The following is a 10,920-nucleotide window of genomic DNA, read 5'->3' on the forward strand; positions in this document are numbered from 1 at the left end:
TTATGATTTGCTTTGTGCTTTGAAAACTTCACTCTGGGAGCACCTGGCTGACTTAGTCAGGAGAGCATGCAACTCTTGATTTCAGGGTCATGAGTTCAAGCCCCATGTTAGGTGTAGCATCAACTTTCCAAAAAAAAAAAAAAAAAAAAAAAATCACTCTGGATACTCTGTAGACCAGTGACTGTTGAAGCGTAAGAGTAGAAATAGAGACTGGATGAGAAATGATGATCATGTGACAGAGGTAAGATGTGGTTAGATTTAAAGCATATTTTAAGATATCACATTAGGTGTTAATGCTGAAGATGAAGCCCGAAACAAGTCAGACAGAGCTAACAGGATTCTTAGCTAGGTGGGGGAAATGGAAACTGAACAACCAAGCATGAGTATCAGGAAAGTCTTCTTTGGAAGGTATTCAGGGGGATCCAAGGGGTGTCACAAGGGACAGGAGCTACTCCCATGATGGCTGGAGCAGGGCATTTCCAGTCTTCTATTTCATAGCTGACGACTATGGTCACAGATTAAAGCCTGTTTATTCTTGACCCATTCATCGTGGCCTCTTTTGGTCTTGACTCAAAGCAAAAGGAGTCATGTGTGTACATTGACAGTTTGTGAAGTTCTCATTCACAGAACGCTTTATTGAAAAAAAAAAGAGTCAAAACAAAATGTATTTTTATTAAAATAGCAAGATTAATTTATAACAAACAACATTATATACTATAAAGTTGAACGAATATTTTCTTAAAAAGATGTTGGCTCATTGGGAAATCAGAATCTGAAATACCCACCAGACATATGCTCAATGTGAGGGAAGGAGGCATAGATTATGAGGAGAAATGACATGCCAGCAGCGTAATATAAGTTGTGATTAAAAGCATAGTTTCTGATGTTAATCAGAACTGGGCTGGGATCCTGGATCTGCTACTTCCAGCTCTGCAACCCCTGGGCAAATTATTTAATCTTTCTTAATATGTTTGGTTGTTTGTAAAATAAAATTTAAAGTGATGCCTACATCATAAAATTGCATTGAGGATTAAATGTGACAATTGAGAGTGAGTGTACATGTAAGTGCTCAATACATTTTAGCTGTTATTGTTATTATTATTTAAATGACAGCTACTGACAGTTCATGAAGCCGCATAGCAGAGTGACTCAGAACATGAATCCTGGAGCAAATTGCCTGGGTTGACTACTGTCTCCACCACCATAGCATACATCATTGATCTGTTCTCCCTCTTACTACTGCAAAATAACAGCTTCTGGGCAGAAACCCTTATTCCTCCCAATTCCCTCTTATATTCCAAATTTCTAATTCGAAAATTCTTAATTTCTCCCAGTTTTCGCAATGCATCCATGTAATTATGCTTGTTAGCTTCTTTTCTCATCCCACAGATTTTTAAAGTCTTCCATGGTATCTGTATCCTTAGCACTTTGCATAATATATGGAACATAACAGATGCTCAATAAGTGTTTATTGAACGAACAAAATAGCCAATACATGAACGTTTCCAACACATAGCAACAGTAAACCTCCACTCTGATGTGGGATCAGCGTGTCCCAACGACCAGGGAACACGTGTGTCAGGAACTTCACCTTTTCCCCTTCCTCTATTTCCACCATATGCCTCTGTTGTGTTTTGGCCTGAAGAAAAGAGTGGACGGACTTCAAGTGCATTAGATCCAAGGCTGAATTTCAGGAAGTCTTTTCCGAATCACCGTAGTCTTTTGCCTCAGAGAAGTCACCTTTCTTTCTTTGCATCTTTGAACTCTTGGAGCCTCCGCACCTCTACACCTCAGTGACAACCCCATTACTTAACACATTTTTAGAATGTTCTAGTAGAGGAGGAAGGATCATGCTTTTCTGTGAACTTGAGACTTGACATTGAAGTTGCAGCAAAGCACAGAAGATCAAATCCTGCCCACACTAAGGGCGATTTTCTCACCCAGATGCCTTTTACCAGCACATTCTGTTGTGCATAATTTATGGGACCTTTATTTATTCTCTTTGCTTCCATCCCTCCCCAGAGCCATTTCCTTGCTCCTCTCTTGGATGGTGTACATGAAGAGATTCGTCATATGTTTCTACACAAATACAGAAAAACAAAACAGAATGGCATGTCTGAGTCTCTGAAACCTATTTACTCTAACCCTAATGTTTTAACAGACAGGAAATTGAGATTCCAAGGAGTAATTGATGTGTGCAAAGCCAAATAGGAAGTAAGACTCATTAGTCATTAGAATCCAACAGCTGACTAAAAGCAAATTTGTCCCCTTTAGGGGGCATGACCAGATAGCTCAGAAATCACACCAGCTCTGGGCTTGGCTTTGCTAGAACTGAATAAATAGATAAATCTGTCAATTAAAATAAATATGTAAATATTGATTAAACTCTTACGAAAAATATTTACACATTACCAAAGAAAATACCACTGATGAATATAAGCTTTTCCACAAAACACATGCCATCTATCTGCCACTGTTTAGAACATTAAATTGTTCCCCAAATACTGTTTTTTAAAGAAATATTCATTTACTTTTGTTTCTCCTTCCCCAAAATAAAACAAAAGAAAATGTATAGCCCAACTATTATAAATGACAGTTATATTTTTCTATGTTCTTTCAGACTGTTGTATATATATGTACTCACACATATTTACCCATATGTATTTATATGAATTTTAAGTAAATTTTGACCTTTCAATACAACACTAAGAATAACCATTTATTTTTATTCAGTATTACCAAAGGATAAGAACTCTGCTAAATATGTTATATATCATTTTATTCAAATTCTCAGAGAAAACATCTCAGATATTATCATTTCAAATTTTTAAAAAATACAAAAAAAAAAAAACAAGCAAAAACCTTGAAATCAAATAATTTAAGGAGTATTCTCAGGATCATATATCTTGTGAGTGGCCTAACAAGGACTCAACCTACTTTTATTTATTTGTTATTTTTTAGCTTTTAATCACTGTGCTATATATATATATATATATATATATATATAATATATATATATTTATTTAAATTCAATCAGCCAACATACAGTACATCATTAGTTTCAGGTGTAGAGTTCAGTGATTTCATCAGTCGCATATAACACCCAGTGCTCCTTATATAACATGCCCTCCTTATTGCCATCCCCGAGTTACCCCGTCATCCCCTCCAGCAACCCTCCCTTTGTTTCCTTTAGTTAAGAGTCTCTCATGGTTTGTCTCCCCCTCTGATTTCTTCCCATTCAGTTTTTCCTCCCTTCCCCTATGATCCTCTGCACTGTTACTTATATTCCACATATGAAACTGTATGAGATGCTATATATATAATATATATTTTAATATATCATATAAGCATATAAATATATAGTTATAATAATATATAAATATATTTATATTAGTATAATACTTATATTCCACATGAGTGAAACCCTATGATATATATGTGTGTATATATATATATATATAATATTTGTAATATATTTTAATCTAAACATTCATCTCCCACCCTCTTTCTTCCAAAACAGTTTGGTCCTCAGCCATGTTCTTAGCCTTTGCTGGGATGGGCAGACCTCTATGTTGCTTGAAGATCACCCTTATTCTTCCTCAAACTTTGAGGTTTGGAAGATAAGGGTAATTGAGCTTATAGTATAACTAACTAAGCCCACTATTTTTTTCCCATTCTAATCAACAGGAGATGGCAACTTAAACTTCAGCATACCCAGATTTTCCTCTTCAACTACCAGGCCTAAAGAGCTAGGTTGCTTTGTTTGGTTTGGTTTTGATTTCGTTTTTTACAGAAGGGCCCATACAATTGACTGGATCTGCCTTGTGCTTTCATTGACCAGGGCGAAGAAGGTGGTGGGTATACTTTTCATGGGTTGGCATCCAAAGCACTTGTGTTCAAGAGCTGGCTCTCCTTATAACTGTGGCACCTTAGGTAAGCGTAATTACCAAAATGCTCACATTTGTAAAATTGAGGTGATAATATATAGCACAGTATTGTAAGGGTGGTAAAATGTGTTCACACGAGCTACAAAGTGGGATACATGTCATGGGATTCTTTTGATTCTCTTCTTGCAAGTCTACATGATGTTTTAGTTTATATTTGGTGTAGAGATAACATGACCAGCTGTCCTGATTTAAACAGAGCCGAGGGTATTCTCAGGACATGATATTCAGTATTAAACTAGAAAAATCCCAGCAAATTAGGGCAAGCTGTTCACCCTATCTGGAGCTTGATGACATGACTGCTACATAGCCAGTCCAAGTCTTAGGATGCTAAACTTTTAATCTAGGTATACGTGGCTCCTATGTGGCACCTAACGACCCCATGCTTGTCTTATCAGAGTGCGTCAAGAAACGTCAGTCAGGGTCATGTCTGTCTCACAGTCTGACATGAAACCCTCTTATCTCGTCCTTGTTGTGGGGAAACCCAGGTGATACGCCGAGAGTGGTGAGCACTCTCAGAAGTGCTAAAATAGTTTCGGACTCTTGGAACATTTCGAACGGTTCTTGACAATATCTGGACAATGTATAGTTTAAATCACATAGAACAGTTGTTTTCTCCCTTGAGAAAATGAAAAAAATATATATATGAGAAGAAGCTGTAGCTAAAATCATAAAAGAAAATCCTGAAGAAGGTTCCACATCGTGTTCCCAGTGTTCCAGCATTTGTCTGCCTTTAGTGTCCGCGGTTCTTGGTCACACTGCTCCAAAGGATGAAGAGGTAGCCCAGGTGAGGAGTGGTGGGCAGTGTATGGAGCAGAAGTATAAGGCTCCTGGAGGGGGAGCAAGGCTTGATGGTTATCCCCAGAGTTTCTACGTTTAGGGGCTCTTATGAGCTCTTTTGCTCACATATACCTTACGCAGTCAGGATGTCCTGAGTCGTGCCAATCAGGGCTCTGGTCCCATACCTGTCTACCTATTAGGCTAATGCCCACGTGCCGATGGTCTTTTTTTTGCTGACATCAGGGGGCTTATATCTTAACCGCCCCTTGTGGGTGATCCTGACAGAAGCTTTGTGGTTAATTGCCTTATTTTAAGACGGTTTGCAGAAGTCATTTTTGCAAAGCCGAATGTTAGTGCATCCCGTCTACGTTGAAAAACAAGATGTCAGTGCCGTTTTATTTTAGCCGTCCTGACTCCATATTCTCTGGTTGGGGACCTGGCCCTGACTACCTAACTGTCCAACTAAATCCTCACACTAGCATTGACAAATATCAGTGTAAAATCGGAATCCTTTGAAGATCAACAAAACTCATGCCTTTGGAATTCCCAGCCTGCTAGAGATCTTGTGAGTTCACATTAGAGCTGAATAATAATCAAGATAATACAATATTTTTTATAAAACCTAATTTTCCACTTTCAAATGACAATTCTACCAACTTACTCTATTCTGCATCATTAAATTGTCAAGAGGCAACTTCTCCTTATTATATCTGAGACACTTTAGAAATTAGTAATTGTGTTTCCATTATATTTTTCAGTGGCACATCAGGTCTCTTCTTTTCTCTTTTCCTTTGCTCAATTCCTTAATTCAACCAATATGTAACCCCTGGAATCCATCCACATCTAAAATATAAAGAGATGCGTCATGTTGGTTTCTAGGAATCCTACAAATGAAGGAGAAATGTGTATTTTGAGACAGATATTTTATGAAAGGAAATCTGCCTTAGGATTTTTTATCATCCATCGTCACACAGCATGGTCATAGGAAAGAGAAGGGAAATAAAAGTCAAATGGAAGTTACTAAGACAAGTGGACACCATCATACCAGTATGATAATTTTAACTCATGTCTTTTTCCCTATATGTCCATCAGTGGGTGAGTGGATAAAAAAAAAAAAAATGTGTGACATACATACAATAGGACACTCCTCAGCCTTAAAAGAAGAAATAAATCCTGGCATATACAACATGAACGGACCCTGAGGACATTGTGCTGAGAGAAGTCGCCTACAGATGGGCCAACCCTACTAGCATTTACTTATATATCTAGAATAGTCAGCCATGGAGGAGGAGGTAGGAAGATGGTTGCCAGGGGCTTGGGGCCACTGCTCTTCGACCACTATGAAGCTTCAGTCATGCAAAGCGAATGAGTTCTAGGGTGTATCTGCTCCACGACATTGTGCCTGTACTTAGCAATACTGTCTTGTACAATCAAAAATTCTGTGAAGAGGGTAGATCTCATGTTCAGTTTTCTTACTACAATAAAAAAAAAAGGAATATGATTTTCGAGAATAAGATCCAAAACAGGAGCACCTGGGTGGCTCAGAGTTAAGTGCCCAAGGACTCTTGATTTCGGCTCAGATCATGATCTCAGGGTCTTGAGATTGAGTCTCATGTCAAGCTCTAGGCTTAACACAGAATCTGCTTAAGATTGTCTCTCTCTCCAGGGGCGCCTGGGAGGCTCAGGGTTTGAGCGTCTGCCTTTGGCTCAGGTTGTGACCCCGGGGTCTGGGATCGAGTCCCACATTAGGCTCCCTGTGAGGAGCCTGCTTCTCCCTCTGCCTGTCTCTGCTCCTCTCCCTGTGTCTCTCATGAATAAATAAATAAAATCTTAAAAAAAAAAAAAAAGATTCTCTCTCTCTCCCTCTGTCCCTTCCCACTCCAGAGGCATGCACTCTTTCTACACACACACACACACACACACACACACACACAGGAGTGACAAAGCACAGAAGAGCAGAAAAAGAGAGAAGAAAAAGGGAAAGCAGCTGTCAGAAATGGGAAGTGAGGGAAGTGGCATTCAGGGGGCCTTCAAGTGCATTATGGCCCCATAGCCCCAGTTCCTAAAGTCCAAGAAGCCTTACCCTCTGGGGCAGGTGATAGAGTTCTTTTTCATAGAATTTGGATTTGATCCCCGTTTTATTTTGAGAGATCAGCACTGAAAAAAGGAAAAAAAAGAAAGAAGTGAAAAAAGTAAGTTTTAAGGGAAAAAATACGGTTATCATGCATAAGACATTATTTCTACCAAAGAATGACTTTCAATACAGCTTCTCAAATATTATCACTAAAATAAAAGATAGTGGACATTAAAATACACCAAGAATGTTGGGTATTTGTAAACTAATCTTATTCCTGCAGATTTGCATACTGAATAAATACATACTTACCTTGAGAATTCCCAGTTTTCTTAAGATAAAGGAGAACCATATACTGCTGATTTCACCTCCCTCTGCTTATTGCTTCAAATCTGCTTTTTAAAATTAGAGGTGGGGATCCCTGGGTGGCGCAGCGGTTTAGCGCCTGCCTTTGGCCCAGGGTTTGATCCTGGAGACCCAGGATCGAATCCCACGTCGGGCTCCAGGTGCATGGAGCCTGCTTCTCCCTCTGCCTATGTCTCTGCCTCTCTCTCTCTCTCTCTCTCTCTCTGTGATGACTATCATAAATAAATAAAAATAAAAAAATAAAAAAATTAAAATTAGAGGTGGAGCAGTCACTGATCCTATGAAAATCTGACGAAAGCGTTTGGACCACGCGTGTGCCACATATGCACACAACTGCACTATAATTTTAGAGGGTGTAGGCATTGAAAATTAGAAGCCACTGCTCTGTGTTTTTTGCCTTTGTGCCTTTGTTGGGATTTCTGTACCTTGCAAGGCATGTCTTCCATTCCTAAACTATTTTTCCTCAGGCCCAGCAGCAATGCCATGATTTCCTGAAGCCTTCCCTATTTTACTCCCTATTCCTACACTTCCATTCTGTAACATCTCTTTTTCAGTAATTTCTTGTGTTTGACATTAACATAGTTATTTGAACACATAACTTGTTTCTTTTTTCCTACCGATTACAAACTTGTGGAAGACACTGAACACATAGCTTTGAACCTTGCATATAAGTGAGCTTCAGCTTTCTAATGAATAACCACAAACATGGAATTGTGGCAAACTAAACCTGACTATTCGCAAGGATGAGCCTTTCAGAGCGAGACCTAACCATCAGGCTCACTGTGAAAAACTCTAATTTAACAATAAGGTGACTATATGTTATTTTTTATTTTTATTTTTATTTTTATTTTTATATGTTATTTTTTAATTAATGAAAGTCAATAATAAAGATTGACACTAAGGGCAAATGAAGATAATATAAAACACATTACCAAAATTCCATGTTAACCACTACAACATTTTTTGGAGAGCAGTTGGTTATTTCTATAAAGCTAGGAAAGAAAAAAATTGCTCTATATGTTGACCATGTAATCCTGATTTGCTATTAGGTAACTTTAGAACCATCCAAATTGCTCAAAATAAGAAACACTATAATGAGCATCTCCATCTAAAAACAAAGCAAAAGGCAATAAGCAAGATTTCCTTTAAACGTCCCATATAGTAAAAAATTTGTGACACTTTATATTGCAAATTATTAATCCACAAAATATCTACTAATGGAGATTATAAAGCAAATAGAAATGTTACTATAGAGTAAGAGACAAATAGAATTAAAAGTTACATCTTTTGATTACCGTATTGTTAGATCAGAAATAAGTAAAAGAAGTGAAAAAAGTGGAAACAAATGTAATTTATTAGAATAGTGAATTTGAGGGAACTATTTTTGGGTTTTTTAAAAAAGATTTTATTTATTTATTCATGAGAGAGATTGAGAGAAAGAGACAGAGACACAGGCAGAGAGAGAAGCAGGCACCCCAAAGGGAGCCCTACGCAGGACTCGATCCCAGGACTCTGGGATCATGACCCGAGCCCAAAGCAGATGCTCAACCGCTGAGCCCCCCAGGCGCCCGAAGGAACTATTGTTTATTCTTGATTGTCATTATCATCTTTGCAGAATTACCTTTCAATTTGAAATTGTGAGTGTCTTGCGTGCTTGTAGATGGTGGAAAGGAGAAACACAGGATGCTTGGAGACAGACTGCCACTTAGGGCCGTGTGGTCCAGGAATCCTGGTAAGGGACGACAAGAATCTGAATCAGAACGATGCTCGTGGGGACGAGCAGGAGGACTGTGGTGGGCCCCACTGATCCCTTTCTCTAGGGCCACTTGCATTCTTCCCACTGTAAGCTAATGGTATTCTTTCTTCACATTCTCTCAGCTTTAGCAAAGAGCGAGAATTCACTGCAAATTGCACACTTAAACAAGGAAGTGACCAACACCAGCTTAAAGTGGCCTGCAAGTGTAGGGGTTATCGGTTGATTAGGACGGAGCCTTTGCCTCCTTTCAGTACGCTTCATCTGATGCAGGCCGACTGTCTCAGAAGACTCGGGACGGCTTCCCTGTGCTGCAGCTATTTTGCGCCCTGAAATATTTGTCTCTGTGTGTCACCTTCTCTGTCACAATCAGCATTTTCTGCCATGTGGTCCCTGGGGATGGTTTACAGTTTCACCCTTTAATGGGCAGAGTCAGTGCTTGCATGGGGTCTCAAATGAAAATCGTCTTTTCTCGCAAAGGGCCATGACACCTCAAGTGTTACACAATTAAATTACCCTATTTGCAGAAGTAGTTCAGGGTCCTGGCTGTTTACTCATTCGAGACACATAATTTCCATATACAAAATTACAGTAAAATCACTCACTTTTTCTCCCACTTCAGAGAGTTTATAATATCTAAATAACTGAAGTCCATTCAGTACTTTGAGACAAATGTATGGCATTCTATGTAAATGATCATGTAATTCATTGATTAATCATACTAGCTGTTCTCGCTCTATTGCCTAGAAACTTCAATACATATCATTGAATTTAAAGGGACACATACCTGCTGCTTCTCATTCCAGGGTAAATCATAAAGGTGGGACCATGGGAGCAGCCACTTGATCAAAAAGTAATTTCTTTAATTTGGAGCGCCCTTATGTCCGAGGGGCTCACGTCTGACATTACCGTGCACCTGCCTATGTGCGAGTTTCCCCAGCCAGCGGCAAGATAGGGGTCCTTCCTCTGACTCAGTCATCAACCAAAATAACTGACAATACCTCTTTAGGGAAGATGGAGGGCCTCCGATAGCAGAGTTTCGACCTCAGCACTATTAACATTTTAGGTGGAAGACTTGCCTGTTATGCCGGACTAGTCCGTGCACTGGAGGAGCTCTAGCAGCATCTCTGGCTTTTAACACTAGAAGCCAGCTTCACTTTTCTACTCCAGTTACAACAAAGAAATGTCTCCAAAACTTGACAGATGTTCCCTAGGGGACAAAATTGCCTCCTCAGGTTGAGAACCACGGCACTAGAGTGAATTCCAGGTGTATTTTATAACCTGCCTATTTTTTTTAATTTTATTTTATTTATTCATGAGAGACACAGAGAGAGGCAGAGACACAGGCAGAGGGAGAAGCAGGCTCCGTGCAGGGAGCCCGACGAGGGGACTCGATCCCGGGTCTCCAGGATCAGGCCCTGGGTCAGGTCCTATCTCAACGATACCTTCAGAATTGGCTGAGATAAATAGGTAGGTATAGATATGAGGTCATCGTCAGTCATTTCAATATAATGGGCAAAGGAGTAGAAACCTAATTTTAAGTATTATGTACTTTTGTTGGTCATCTCTCCATTGGCTACCACACACGCCGTCTTCATCACAAAGCATCCGAGCATGGCTGATGGGAGTCAGAGCCTTACACGGCGGCATGATCAAGACCGGCAGTCCTCCTGGATTTGAGTCAACAAGCAATCATACTGAAATTGTAGATGATCTCAATCTCAAACAACGGATAGCTGTTTTCAGGACTCCCTACTGCATCACACAGTGAACACAAACTAGCAGAGTCTATTTGGATACTCATCCTTTAATCCCTGCGTAACGCACAGAGAAAGGCGAGTGTTCTTTTTTTTTTTTTTTTTTTTTTTTCATAAGAGCTCATGTAAGTTTGTGAGTATGAGGCTTATAAATTAGCAATGGTACCAATGGGGAATTTCACAGTTCTGTAGCTGATTATGAAACATAAAAAAGTTATGTTACTATCCTGTTGAAAATTATGCACA

The sequence above is a fragment of the Canis lupus genome, chromosome 3, assembly GCF_048164855.1.
Source record: "Canis lupus baileyi chromosome 3, mCanLup2.hap1, whole genome shotgun sequence".
NCBI lineage: Eukaryota > Metazoa > Chordata > Mammalia > Carnivora > Canidae > Canis > Canis lupus.